This window comes from Nicotiana sylvestris, chromosome 4 (assembly GCF_000393655.2).
Source record: "Nicotiana sylvestris chromosome 4, ASM39365v2, whole genome shotgun sequence".
Lineage (NCBI taxonomy): Eukaryota > Viridiplantae > Streptophyta > Magnoliopsida > Solanales > Solanaceae > Nicotiana > Nicotiana sylvestris.
In genome coordinates, this window is record NC_091060.1 from 34,040,551 (window position 1) to 34,056,441 (window position 15,891).

Consider the following 15,891-nt stretch of genomic DNA (forward strand, 5'->3'; position numbering starts at 1 on the left):
TCTATTATGTAAGAACTACAAATTAAACCGAGAATTAGAGATGAGATTAAGATTCTAGCTTGTTCTGAGCTACTATCAAACATTAAAGGTACATTGTGATCTTAGGCCCTTTTGAGAGAAATTTCTATCATTTTATACCCCAATTGCTTTCTTTTTAGTTCACTACCTCCCAATATTCTATGGTGTGGTATGTATACAAGAAATTCATTCTTATACCCATAAATTACTTCACTAGTGATCCCTTATTGCTAAGCATAGGAATAAGAGCTGAGGTAATGAAGTCTTACCTCTTGGGATGAAGATTTAGGTGCCCTCACTTGATTATCTTCAAAGATTTGGCAAGGTTTTATGGAGTAATTTGATGGGAAGCACTTCCCTCTCTAAGACCCCCTCTCTCTCTAAAAGCATCAGGAAATATGCTCAAAATGAGCTATAACACCGAATATATATCGATAAGGGGTCAGGTTTAAAATTTAGAAAATTGAAGCCCCGAGTCAGGTCTGCTATCGCATTTGCAATCGCAAAGTGGAAATGCGGCCCGCAGAATGGACCGCAAAAGTGCTCCCAAAATCTGAACATTCTATCTGGGTATGCGGCAGAAATGCGGTCCGCATACCCGTTCTGCGGTCGCATAATGCACCGCAGAACTGCTCCTTACAAAATCCCAAGGAAATTATGTGATGACTATGTGGTACGCATATCTGTTATGCCATCACATAATGAACCTCAAATTTGACTAACACACTGACTCACTTTGCGGTGACTATGCCCCCTATGAGGTCCGCATACCTGATATGCAACCGCATTCTCGACCGCAAAATCACACTTTTCTGGAAAACATTATTTCTTGACTTTTTAATGCACTTTTCAATCCAAAGGGGTCCGAACCGCGGCTATGAATCCTAACACACGCTCCTAACTTGGCACCACGGGATTCGGGGTTCTGAGTAGGAAATTCACAGGGCCTTACAACTTTGATGTGATATTGAGCATGGATTGGTTATCTCCATGTTGTGCTATTTTGGACTGTCATGCTAAGATAGTGACGTTGGATATTGATCGAGGCCAACCCTATACCACTACAAAGTAGCGAGAGTGGTCGAAGCAGCTTTTACCCGAAAAGGTCGGAATCGATTTTCATAGGGAGCTAGAAATGGGAATTGAGTTTCTATCAAAATTAGAGATGCGTAATTGTTCCTAATTGCACTCCTAATCATAATTGTTTTTGTTATTACTTCTAAATTTATACTACGAAGATGCTAAATTAAGCTAAGAGTAAGATACTTGAACGATGTCTAAACAGTTAAAAGGCACTACGGAAGTGACTTTCTCCTAGGTGAATACTTGACGGGGTCTCTAGTCTAAGGAGAGGTTGTAATATTTGGGGATTATTATATAACCATTGCATGATACTTCTCAATCTATACCTCTCGGTAGTTTGAGTGATTTTGCCCTAATTGACTTTCTCAAGACCAATTGGGTATGATAATTTGTGCAAGCAATAGAGGTTCAAGTCGGGTATTACCATCTCTAGGTTTAACCCTTTAATTGGGGCTATCAATCTCTTGAATACGCCCCAATTCCTTGTTGGCCTAATTTTCCTAGACTTAGGCTCTCTTTCTCAAGAAGAGCCCAAGTCAAATAGGCATAAATTAGTGTTTGCAACCACTAATCCCACATTAAAATCATAAATTAGTCCAAATATCAAACACCCATAGATATTAAAGCCTTAAAACACAAGACCCATCAAAAACCCATACTAGGGTTGAGCCACAACCCTAGCTAATGGGTCTAGCTACTCATAATAATAGAAGAAAACAAATAAATAGATGAAGAAAAACCCATAATATTTTATTACAAGCTAAAACTTGAAGATTCAATGATAAAACTAATGTAAAATTACTCAAAATAGTAAAGGGACACTGTTATACTAGGCCGAATCTTTTGGACAAAAATACTCCTGAGGGGGTAGTGCGGACCGCACAAAATCGAGTGCGGTCGCACTGAGGCTCTTGGCTTAAAACTTCTGCTCTCTGAACTTGGCCACTGCTGGCTGCATAAAATACACCACAGCTGCGGTGGCTTCTTTTGGAGTCTGCACAAAAAGGACCGCGGATTGCATTGACAATATTTTCTCATATTGGCAACTATCTGAATCTCAGCTTTGCGGACCACACAAAATCAAATGTGGTCGTAATGAAGCCAATGCGGTTCGCAAGAAATGCTTTGCGGTCGCATTGCTTGAATGTCTGAAATGAGCACCTCTCTGAACTTCCTCTTTGTGGACTGCACAAAATAGAGTGCGGTCGCATTGTTCCTGTTACACTATGCTTGGACTTGTTCTTGGTACTTGTGTATGTTTCACTCCTTTTTGAGCTGGTTTTGATGAATTGTCATCTTGTTGACCAAACCCTGCAATCAAGTACAACATGTAAGCCTTTGGGACTATTTTGTACACATTTCTAATCAAAACTCAAGTAAGAAGGAGTGTAAATGCATCATAATCCCTAGTTATCAACTCCCACAAACTTAAGCTTTCGCTTGTCCTCAAGCAAATAAAATAAGATACACCCCTTAAGAGTAAACCCAAGAAAATTTAGCTGACCTAAAGTGACCTCATCTAGTATCAATTGGGACTAACAATTGCCCTCAATTCAAATGTATCATTAACAACATTCACTCTTTTAAACACCATGGATTTAGTGCGACACAAGAGCATCAAGAGTTGACTCAACACATCAAAGAAACTCTTTCTATTTCTTTGGTCATTGTGGAACCCAAACTCACACATCCTCAACTCTCCCTAAGTAAAACTCACCTTTAGGATCGTAGCACTCAGAACGAGGAAATGGTAATACACTCATCTCTCTCAAAGAAAAGTCACAAGTCCGGCTCTAAGTACCATAGGCGTGACCCTTGTGTGAGTCACCACTAATGTAACCTTCATTCAACTCAAGATCATATATGACTTTTGTGGAGACATAGTGAAGGCTTTTAGTTCAGGGTAGGAAATATTTGGTCTAAGTAGGTTCCATCTTCCCTTTAGCACTTCTTTTGCTTCATTTGGCAAATATTCACTTGACTTTTTAAGTCATTTAACTTATTTATAAGGGGTTAGAGAGACACACTGTCACTCTTTCTTGTTCATTTCAAATCTTTTTCTCCTTTTCTCTACTTTCCACACCTTTCATTTCTTTACTTTTATTGAATCCCTTCATTATTTTCTACATTGAACATTCTTTTTGTCTTTTTGATTTTCTTCCTTTTTCATTGCCTTTTTTTCATTTTGTACCTTTTTCCACTTTGTTGCATTCCTCGTCTCTCCCTCCAAATTTATGCTTTTGCCTTGTGCTAAGGAAAGATCGGATGCCAATAGAGGGTATTTTAGAACGGGTAAAGGCTTTTATCATGTTTTTTGAAAGAAAAAGGTCTATGGCTCAAAAGGGTTGACTGGATTTTATAATTGGCAGGATATGAAAGTGTTAAAGATATCATTCGGATCAAGGAGAGCCTATAATCACGTATCAAGTCAAATTACACTTAGGATTTCGCCTACAAAAACATTTAGGGCAAGTTCTAGACCAATGGCTCAGGACTTGGACTTGCAATTCAAATTCTCACCGCACAAGCTATGGGATTGCTAAAGATACAGAGTCGGGAACCCACAACAACCTTATCTAAGATTTGAGCAACACAATGGTCCCGAAAAATCACTTGATGATTATCGGCCAACACAAGAGTCTCAAGGTCACAACTTTCACTGTCCTATACACAACGATTTGTTTTTGACCATAGGATCAAAGGCAAATGTGTTAGGCCTAAGTGAAGCTTTGCTTGAGGAACCCTTACCAACTAACTACTAAAAAGCAAAAAGAAAAACAGACTCAGACCCTTAAGAAGATTGTCATGCCATCCATCATCGGGAAGAGCCACCCGGTTCACACAAATTCCACCTTTGGAAAGAACCGTGGAATTATGAAAACCAAAGTCTTATTGCAAAAACTCAAAACAAGAAGCTACGAACATAAAAATAAGAAGCTAATAAAGGAAAAATGCGGAAAGTAAAATGACTATGTACAAGAGGGGATTTAGTCGAATATATAATAGGGAGAATGAATATATATATATAAGAACGTAGCTTTATATATAGACCGAAACTAAAAAGTACGAAAAGTGTAATGAAATTATAAAATTATATACATACCAAAGATAAAAAGAAAGAAAGTATAAAATACTGTCATATATACAATCATCCAAATATCCAAATAGGGTTATCCCCTCAAATGAAAGCTGGCATTGTCTTCAATGCCAACTAACCATAATAAGCACAAAATAGGGAAAAGAGGAAAAAGAAACTCCCTATGGCCCTCCGTATGCATAGGATCCTGAGTCTGGGTCCCTGGGTCCTCTGTCTACTCGGAAACCTGTGACTGGCTCTTTGAGATTTGTGGCTCCACTAGGACCTGGACCTGGACTGAGTCCTGGGGCTAGCTGGAGGAACCTCCATGTAGGTCGTCCAACTATATGACTGCATCGTTAGAATGGGGAATCACCCTCTTCCTCTTGGGTGGCCTCTCTAACTCCTGCTCTAGCTGGGGCTGGGCTGCTGGCGCCAAATCATGTAATAACAATCCAGAGGCAGGTGATCCGCCTTGAACCTCTCTACCTCTACCCGCAGCTCCTTCACCGACTCTTTTGAAGCCCGAGTCTTTCTCATTTTCTTCACCTCCATAGCAAGCTCCTTCAAGGCCTTTCCATGAGAGCCAACAACATATATGAGCTTCTTCTGGTTATCTAGAATCTCCTTCAGAGTGTCCTGAACAGACTGTGGGACCTGAGGTAGAGGAGGTGCTAACTGGGCTACCACCGTAGTAGATAATACAAACAGCTTAGAAATCGATGTCTGCATCTAGTTGTTGATGCTGGCGAGGGTTTGGCTCAGGCGGTGGGCAGTTAACGGGTAGGCAGTGGATGATGGAATCTCTGGATCTGAAGAAGTTGAAGGTCTTGGGGCCATGTTTGCCATTGTGGACAGAGGCTGAGTAGGAGCCACTATTACTACTGGCTCTTCAGACTGGCTAATTGAAGTAGTGGATTTGCCCTTGAAGTGCTTGCATTTAGGGTTGTCATCACCCTGTAGGCTGTACCAGGAGAACGGTGCCTTCGCCTTCACTTTCATATCAAATTTTCACTTCTCCATATCTAAGTCCTCGAGGTACGTGGTCAGGAAATTGGGGAAGGGATAAGATCTATCACCTTCGTTCACCAACCTGGTAATTACCCGAGATATCACATTCCCGATATTAATCGGGTACCCTACCATGATCGATGCCACTAATATAGCCCGGTGAATAGGGAGTGAGTTGTCGTGAGTGGTGGGGTCTAGCCTACTACACACAAATGCTTCCCACCCTTTAGCTTCAAAGTTTAAAATTCTCCTCAAGATCTTCACTCCCATAGTCAACCAATCTGGGGTGGTACCTGGGATTGCCAAGTACTCTACCAACGAAGGATGAGCAGCCTCACCCAATGTCATCTTCTCCAAATACAATGACTCATCCTCCTCCGGGAAGCCCAGGTAATCATTTATTGTCTTGCCATCAAATTTCACCTTCAATTCCACACTTTGGTCATTGTGGTGCCCTTTATGATGTGGGCAACATTTGTGTAGAACTCCTTCACCAAGTGCTCATTGGCATCATCCACGTGGCCTATGAAATAATCCCAGCTAGCTCTCTCTCTAAACTCCTCAACACATTGGGGTTGTGAGGCAAAAGGTCCCAAGTGATGAATTTATGCTCCGGTATCAATTTCCTCTCGGGCCACCACTCTCTAAACTTGTGATAGGAAAGCTTGCTAACAAACCTATCCTGCCAGGCCTCCGGATTTCTGTTTCTCTCTACCCCTTCTACTTGGGGCTCACCCCCTTCTACTTTTTCCCCTTCTTCTTCTATGGGCCCCTCCCCGGATAGTGAAGCTGTAGGAGAGGTGGAATATTCATTGCCACTGCCTGCAGCTGAACCCTCAGACGACTCAGAAGATATGCGCACTGATGCTTGGGCAGTGGGAGAGACTGGAGGTGTATCCCTCAACCACTTCCTCTCCAGCCAGTCAGGAATATACTTTGGCACGGAGCCTGATGATGCCTCCCGGGAAGGCTCATACTCACTCCTTGATTGGTCAATAGTTCTATCTGCGTATTTTTTGAGCCTTCTGGTGTGTTTGATGTTTTGTCGGGCTTGCAGGGTTAATTTTATCATTCCTTGTCCCCTACCCCAAGAGGACTCTCCTCTTCCTGATTGTTTACCACATTTGCCTCGTGATATCACCATTGTCTGCAAAAAATATTTAGTTGTGCCTTGTTAGTATCAGTAGAATCAATTAAATTCAGAATTGCATAAAAATTGTTGCAGTCAGTCAAAAGTTGCAGAATACGAACCACACAAAATGAGGTGCGGTCGCAAAGAGGCTACCGCGGACCGCACAAAAATGCATTGCGGTCCACATTGACGCACCGGGGACCGCACAAAATCCATTGCGGTCTCGGTACTCAAGTGTCAGCTTTTAGAACTTATTCCACCGCGGTCCGCACAAAATAGTATTGTGGACCGCACAGAGGCACCGCGGACCACACAAAATCCATCGCGGTCTGGTGAGTCCCCAGCAGCAACACCAACCTAGGGTTCAAGTTTTATCCGTTTTTAGTCCAACTTTTCACCTATTAATGATTACCTAGGTGTTATCTCAGTGTTATAACTAATTATTCCCAATTAAAACAGGATTAACTAACCTATACTACAAAATTAAAAGAAAAATAGGAAGAAAGAAAAACAAAAAGAATAAACAAAGAGAACATGAAATCCAAAAGAAAATAGCAAAATTAAACAACTAAAAAGGAATTAAAGTAACCATAAATGAGATGCACTGGTGATTAATCGAGACTAAGCAGTTGAATTCGTGCAATTTAGAGAGTGAACCGTAATTTTTAGGCTTCTGAGAGTAAAAAGATCGAAAAGTTCAAATGGAGGGCCTTAGGTCCTATTTATAGAAAAAGGTCTAGGCCCCAGCTCACCTACCCACCGCGAACCGCACAAAATGGCACCACAGTACGCGATGCTCAGAAACATGAAGCACTGGGAGATTGGTCACTACAGACTGCGAGAAATCGAGTGTGGCCGTAGTGGTCCACCGCGGACCGTACAAAATGCAATGTGGTCGTGGTGGAAAACTTTAGAGACTCTGCATTTTTGACAAATCACTCTACGGTCCGCATTGATTTCTTGCCCCCGCACAAAGGCCTTTGCGGCCGCATAAAATCTAGTGTGGTCCGCATTGCAAACTTCAGAGAGTGATCATTTTTCAACTTGGTCTTGCACTGCGTCAACACAATCCTAAAACATCTCACAACCAGTCAGTCCAAAAATAAATCCTACACTACAAAGAAAATCAAAGAAAAACAAAAAGAAAGACACATGGGTTGCCTCCTAAGAAGCGCCTGATTTAACGTCGCGGCACGACGCAGGTTACCATCAAATCACTTTAGATGAAGAAATGCCACCACGTGGCTGCCATTAATCTTGCCCAGGTAGTGCTTGACCTTATGCCCCTTTACTATAAAAATCTCACCATTTTTGTTCTTCAAGTCAAGTGCACCAAACGGAGTCACAAAGACCACTTCAAAAGGTCCACTCAATTTTGACATAGGCTTTCTCGGAAACAGACATAACCGAGAGTTGAACAAGAGAACCAATCCACCAACTTTTAACTCCTTGCCAAGAGGATATTTATCATAAAAGTACATCATCTTGTCTTTGTACAAGGATGAACTGTAGTACGCATGGAATCAGAATTCATCAAGTTCATTAAGCTTCTCCACACGAAGATTTGCTACCATATCCCATTTAAGATTCAGCTTCCTCAAAGCCCACATGGCCTTGTGCTCTAACTCAACCGGAAGATGGCAAGCTTTCCCAAACACCAACCGATATGGAGACATGCCAATCAGAGTCTTGTAAGCAGTCTTATAAGCCCACAGAGCATCATCCAATATCTTTGACCAATCGGTCCTATTTGCATTGACCGTATTTGACAATATCCTCTTGATTTCCCTGTTTGAGGGTTCAACTTGGCCACTCGCTTGAGGATGATAAGGAGTAGAAACTTTGTGGTTGACACCATACTTTGCAAGCAAAGTGTCAAAAGCTCTATTGCAAAAATGAGACCCCCCATCACTTATGATTGCACGAGAATGTATGTGGTCCCACACGAGCTAACAAGCGGGCCCATAAAATCAATGCCCCATACATCAAAAATAACAACTTCAAGGATGGTATTGAGAGGCATCTCATCTTTCTTCGAAATTCCACCAGCTCTTTGACATTCGTCACACCTCTTCACATGTTCACTTGCATCTTCGTACAAAATTGGCCAATAAAACCCATAACTAAGAACTTTGGAAACCGTCCTCGCCCTGCCATGATGGACACCATAAGGAGAGGAATGGCAAGCCTCCAAGATACTCAATTGCTCCTCCTCGGGACACACCTTCGGATCACACCATCCGTGCAAATCTTGAACAAGTACGACTCATCCCAATAGAAATCCAAACTATCCCGTTTAAGCTTCTTCCTTTGGTTAGAAGTCACACATGATTATACCAATCACAAGGAAATTAGCAATGTCTGCAAACCATGGCATACCATTCACCGACACCGAAAGGAGTTGTTCGTCGGGAAATGAATCATTGATCTCTAGGCCATCACAAGGCCTCCCCTCTTCCTCTAAGCGGGACAAGTGGTCCGCCACTTGGTTTTCACTACCTTTCCGGTCCACAATCTCCAAATCAAACTCTTGAAGTAACAAGACCCATCACATCAGTCTAGCTTTGGAATCCTTCTTCGTCATCAAGTACCGGAGTGCGGCATGATCGGTATGGACTATGACCTTGGCACCTATAAGATACGGCCAATATTTCTCCATTGCGAACACAATAGCCAAAACTTCTTTCTCGGTCACCGTGTAGTTCACTTGAGCATCATTCATTGTCTTGCTCGCATAGTACACCAGATGAAACATTTGTTCACTCTTTGACCCAAAACCTCCCCAACCGCAACAACGCTCGCATCACACATGAGCTCAAAGGGAAAGCTCCAATTAGGTGCGGTAATGATAAGAGTGGTGGTCAACTTGTGCTTGAGAAGTTCAAAGGCTTGCATACATCTCTCATCGGTTACAAACTTGGCATCTTTTTCCAATAACTTGCATAAGGGATTCACTACCTTCGAAAAGTCTTTGATAAATCTCCGATAGAACCCCACATGCCCAAGAAAACTTTTAACTCCCTTGACAGAGGTAGGGGTAGGGAGTCTTGAAATCACATCAATTTTTTCTTTGTCCACCTCTATACCATGCTTTGAAATTTTATGCCCAAGAACTATGCCCTCTTCCACCATGAAGTGGCATTTCTCCCAATTAAGAACAAGATTGGGTTCTTTACAACGGGCCAACAGTCTATCAAGATTTTCAAGCATTCCTCAAATAAATCACCCACAACACTAAAGTCGTCCATGAACACCTCCAAGATATCTTCCATAATATCGGTGAAAATGGCCATCATACACCGTTGAAATGTAGTTGGTGCATTAAACAACCCAAAAGGCATCCGAGAAAAGGCAAAGGTGCCATATGGACAAGTGAATATGGTCTTCTCCTAATCTTCCGGAGCAATCAAGATTTGGTTGTACGAAGAATAACCAACCAAGAAACAGTAGAAGGCACGCCCATCAAGTTGATCAAACATCTGATCAAGAAAAGGCAATAGAAATTGATCCTTGCGGGTCACTTTATTCAACTTGCGGTAGTCCATGCATACCCTCCAACCGGTGACGGTCCTGGTAGGAATCAGATCATTTTGCAAATTTGCAACCACGGTCATGCCACCTTTCTTCGGTACATATTGCACTGGTGAAGTCCAAGAGCTATTAGATATTGGGTACACAACCCCGGCATCCAACCACTTGATCACCTCTTTTTTTACAACTTCTTGCATTGCCTCGTTCAACCTCATTTGATGTTCCAAGGAGGGTTTTGCATCATCTTCCAGAATAATCTTGTGGATACAGAATGCGGGGCTTATCCCCCCAATATCAGCTAAAGTCCATCCAATTGACTTCTTCCGCTTTTGGAGCACCGCCAATGTGGCATCAACCTGCATGTTAGTAAGACAAGAGGAAAGAATAACTAACAAAGTAGAACTAGGACCTAAGAACTCATACCTGAGGTGTGGAGGCAGCGGCTTCAACTCCAACACCGGAGGTTCCTCAATTGAAGGTTTGTTGGTAGAGTCTTCCTATTCTCAAGGTCCAAAGATAGTTTCCTAGGTTCATAAGAGTAATAGCCCATTCCATGTAAAGCATTCACGCACTCCATTCGGCCTTCATCATCATTTACATCAAGATTCAACAATATGGCCTCTAGATGATCCTCCACATTGATCATTGCACTAGTATCATCAACTATCATTGCTGTGACAAGGTCCATAAAAGAGCACACCTCAGAACTGTTGGACTGCTTCATTGACTTGCACACATGAAAGACCACATTCTCATCACCCACCCGGAAGGTGAGTTCCCCTACTTCCACATCAACTAAGGCCTTCCAGTAGCAAGGAAATGTCTTCCCAATATGTGTGTGGTGAAATCAGGGGAATCCATCTCCCGCCATTAAGGTATATCTAGAATGTTGTAACAACACCTCGAGGCTGTGGGATCATGATCGGTCTCCCTATCTCGAGGATCATCCACGTCCCTGCAGTGGCTCCGATATTAAAGGATCTGTCCGCGGCCCAGCAAAAGTTACGAAGACGGGGCACTCCCGAGGCAAGCAGCTAGAATTAATAGGCTCTGGTGTCTTGTCTAGCCGTCCTATCCCCAAATCTTTACATTTAATACACTATGTACCATACCGTGTTCACTCGCCTATATAAGAGGAACCCATACCAACTTGTAAAGGGTTGATGTTGCTCTATTTCTCCACTAGTGCTATAATATCTCTCTCTCTTTTCTTCTAAGTGGTTCATTCTCATTGGACCGAGATCGCTTTGGCATTCACCATTCTCTTATATGTTCTTTACTACTTTGCTTAATATTGGTAACATAGGGCCTTGCTCGATCATATCTCTACCTGTTATCCCATTCCCGACTGCCCTCGGTAGCTCGAGCTTGGCTCGAACCTTGGCCCCGAGGTCTTCATTGACCATCTCTACACCCGGGCAACTGGCCCCTTTGGTTTGATTACTGCCCCGTCTTAGCTCGCATTTTAACATTATACTTCACGTTCTTAGCATTAACTGCTCTAACAACTAGATTGGGAATAGATCACGTATTTTTAGAATCCCATTTAAAAATTTAATTGTTGTTACCATTCTCAAGGTAAACAGTTTGGCGCCCACTGTGGGGCTAAAAATAATAGTGATTATTATCTTGTTGGTTTTGTCACACAAACGCACATTATCTTTTACATTCTTTTCTTGTCCAAGATCCTTTGATTTCAGGCCAAAATGTCCAGCTCGGTAAACGAAATTGAGAACGACAACCTCAAAAATCACGGGGAAAATGGCATGGTTAACCTGGCCGTTGGAGCACCTCCGCGAAATCCTGATATCGCTCCCGGACCGATCCTAGTTGACACAAATTCACAGGATGCACAACAAGTCGACGAAACTTCTCATACCGATAGGAGCGTATGACACAGCGACCAACAAGAAGCACAAAAAACCCCGACCCGGGTAGAACATGAAGTTAGTCTTCTTGTTATTTTTGAAATGTTGAAGGCACGATAGTTGGCTATCGCTCAGCTGCAAAGTCGCTTGGGGACCCCCAATGCAGTAGCACCGGAGACGTCTCCTTACGATGAGCTAGTACCCAAGAGAACAAGTAACGACGGGTCGGTAACAGATCCGGCCGCAGTGAGGATGCTTGGGAATCTCTTTGAAAGGATCAAATCGGTTTTGTGGAAGCTCCTACAGCAACCGTCTCCTGAGGAAACGATCCTGGAACTTGCTTTGCAGAAACCCAAAACGCCGGAACTCCCTAGGTGCGACAGGACCTCTGATCCCTATGGGTGCACCACCACTTGCGCGTCCTCATTCAGAGGCAACGACACCTGAGATGATGAGTTCGAGCCCGTCTCATTAAGGAAGTTCGAAGAAACTCTTTCAATAGAAACCGTGACATAGCGCCATTGCCTGGCACCTGATCTCACAGACTCGCTTACCGTACCTGCGTGGTCCTCCGCGAAAGCACGCGCCAATGCAATCAAAGCAGTATCGAGAGGACCTGATACAATTGAGGCCGAATGAAGAAGAAATGAAATACCGCGGGAAGCCGCACCCCATTCCCTGATAGGACAAATGAGATCGCTCCCGGTTTCGAATGATCGGCCAACACAGGCCTTCACCCGAAGCCTAAGCGAAGCATGCCCAATGACTCTAGGGCATTTCGAGCGAAGCCTGATCAGGTACACAGACGAGGTCTAGTTGGATGCCCACACCCGGCACCAACCCCAAATCGGGGCCATGGATAACCCTCCAGGAACCTCCTCGGGTTCGGTATATCCAAGCAGACTCCCGATAAAGAAGCTTATACAAAGAAGATGGAGGTATCATCCATGCGCGGCGAATGGAAGGAACGACTTGAGATGTAACCTACCTCGCAACAATAGGGAGATGGCACGAGGACAGCACCCTCGAGGAACCTCCAATGGAACCAGATTCAACAAGGCACAGCTGGTAGGGAAACCCCGCCCAGTTGAGTGCGATTTCAGCATTGCTATACCAAACATCATGATTATCATAAGCGAAGCCGGGAACTCCAGGCGGTTTAGACCTGTTTGACCAAGTTCCCTTCAAGAGAACTATGGCCCGGCACAAGAACCACGGGGTGCGTGGGGTCACCAGCTCAAAAGAACGACAACCATGCTATTCAATAGAGGTCGCCACCAAGTATCATTGAGCGGTCAGGTTCGAATCCAGCTCCAAGGGAGGAAGGATATCGGGAAAAACGAAGTTGACAAGCCACAACGTATTGCCACAACAGTAAAAGGGCGGTGGCACCCTTCAAAGATCCATAAAATGCAGAGAGAAAGCGCTCATCACTGGGAAAAGGGACACCCTTGCATCCAAGGAAATCTGGTAAATATACGCAAAATACACCCTTGTATCCAAGGAAAGGGACGCCAAGACTTCGCCTCGACCTCATATTCATGTGTTGGTAACACCCTCCCTCATTTAACCTATTTCAAATAAAGCATATGTTCATGAGTGCAGGTGGTTCGACCAACTATACCGACGACGTCAGGCCAAAGCTAATAGGGCAGTTCGGACTAACAAACCAAATCACTCCCATACCTTGAATCTTTGGTGGATTCCAGACGTCGATCGCCACCACAATCAGGAAGGCCGCTCCCTCTATACAGCTTACTTGAGCTCAGACTAGAACGCCAAGCCCATGAAGGGCGGATGTTTTATTCAGATGACAACGGGCATACTGCCCAGAGGCGATTTCGACCCCACTCTGCCAAAGGGATGAAACTCCCCAACAAAGGCAAGACTAAGGCATTCGACAAAAAACTACACGCGACGAGAGGAAATACCTCACCATATGAGCCACTGCCGGCAACAACACCTCCGCCCTCGAAGGGATCAAAGGGTAAGCAGAACCGTATCTTCGGCCAAGCCTGGTTGAATGCGGCGGAAGGCTGCATTAGGGCTTGCACCCCAAAAAAGCAAGAACATACTAGACCTCGAAAACGTCACCTACACACCCCACAGTAGGGAAGGACTACTCTGCTCCTTTGATTGTTTCTTTCCTTTTACTAACCTACATGCAGGCAGGAAGCCGAGGCGTTCAGAAATTCTAAACTCCACTCGGAGATCTGAGGCCTCTACGTGACCAGCCGAGCACTCTTTCTTCGACCGGGTTTCTGACCTAAAGGTCCCGCCAGCAAGATTATTAGCGGAGCAACGTACTCCCAAGAAAGGGATCCGACAAGATCGCGGTCCTTTCTTCTGCAGTCGGATGACGTGCGATGACCTCCTCTTAAGGGCACCATGCCCTCAGAAGGGCCAATAAATGGCAGGCTAAGTTCCAAAATGGAATCATCTAAACGGATCAGATAATGAGAGGAGCTGCACCCATGCGGGCCGAGCTCACAACAACGGGACAATATGTATTTATAACATATATTTACGCCAAGTAATAAAGAATACCTTTTCGGCATTTCATATTTCGGGAAAGGTGATTCTGACATACTCGCGGAAAATGTTTCTCAATCAAATGAGTCCTGATATACTCAGAGACTTAGCGTTAGCGATTCAACAACTTGCATGACCCCAGGGTCGGAACTCCGGGCTCATCAAGCCCCTAGAAGGCAACTCCGAGCTCACAAGAAGCTGTATTCAAGCTTAAACAAACTCGATGACTCGAAGACTGCTGTTAATCGCCATACAACTAGAAAACCTGAAATTGTAAGACCCTTAGCGGGCAGCCTCGGCGTAACCAGATCTATTCTACAAACTGTAAGACCTCAATAGGCATGATAAACTATAAGACCTTAATAGGCATGACAAACTGTAAGACCTCAACAGGCATGGCAAACTATAAGACCTCAACAAGCATGAAAATCCTGAAGTTTAGGTTATACATCGCATTTGTAAGAATCCCTAAAGGGCATACCCTAGATGTAGACGCCTAAACTATCACTTGGGATCGAAAATGGCTACGGCCAAATGCATATGACTATAGTCAAAATGGTTGATACAACCAAGATAACGCGACTCGGGGACGCCCGAATATTGCTAAAAAATCATAGGCCACTATTCCGAATATACTTCGGAAAGAACCGATTAAAACAAGCTTCCCTCAACAATCAAAAACGAGCTCCGACCATGTCAGCTCCAAATCGCAAGAGCATCGACCTACTCGACCTACGAGCTATGAACCTTACAACGTGCACTAAACATCACCGATAATGACTTGAAATCGAGGTTCCTCTGGAACCGGCGACGAGTCAGGTAAAAATACTAAAATGACCATAACGAGCGAAAACAAAGCCTGCAAAAAGCCCACGGGAAAAAATAGCATAAGAGCCATTGTCTCCAGCTAAGAAAGCCTACGGGCCTCATATTCAAAGGTCTCTACGACCAAACAGCGTAACAGTCGTTGTCGCCAGCTAAAAAATCTTGACAACTTAAGAATTAAAATTAGATCGAATCGTAACCCGATTCGGAGACCAGATCCAAAATAGTTAACTATGCAAAGCCTTTGGGCCACATACTGAAAGGTCTCAATGACCAAACGACATAAGTGCCACTATCGCCGGCCAAAGAATCATGGAAATTTATGGGTCGATCACAGCTCTAATTGCAACATGACTTGGAGGCTGGCTCCAAAAAATGAAATATGCCCAAGGGCACGGCATAAATGCCACTATCGCCGGCCAGAGAATCATGGAAATTTATGGGTCGATTACAGCTCGGATCGCAACGCGACTCGGAGACTAGACCTGAAAATTGCAAAATGCCCAATGGAAGGAAATAAAAACCATCATCGCCAGCCCAAACAAACACAAAACTCGAGGGTATATTAAGCTCGAGTCGGACCCTGACTGAGAGACTGAACCCAAAGACAGTTGAAGCATGCAAGCCTAAGGGCAAATCCGGGATCAAATCGACCCAGTGGAAACTCCAACAATCAGAAATACAGAAGATACAAGTTGCGGGGCTTCCCCTCTTATTACTACATATTGATGATGAGGTGCAATCTCGGCCTGCGTCATATAATGAAAGCTATATATACACAACAAAGAAAGCATGGAATATTCGTTCCCATTTTT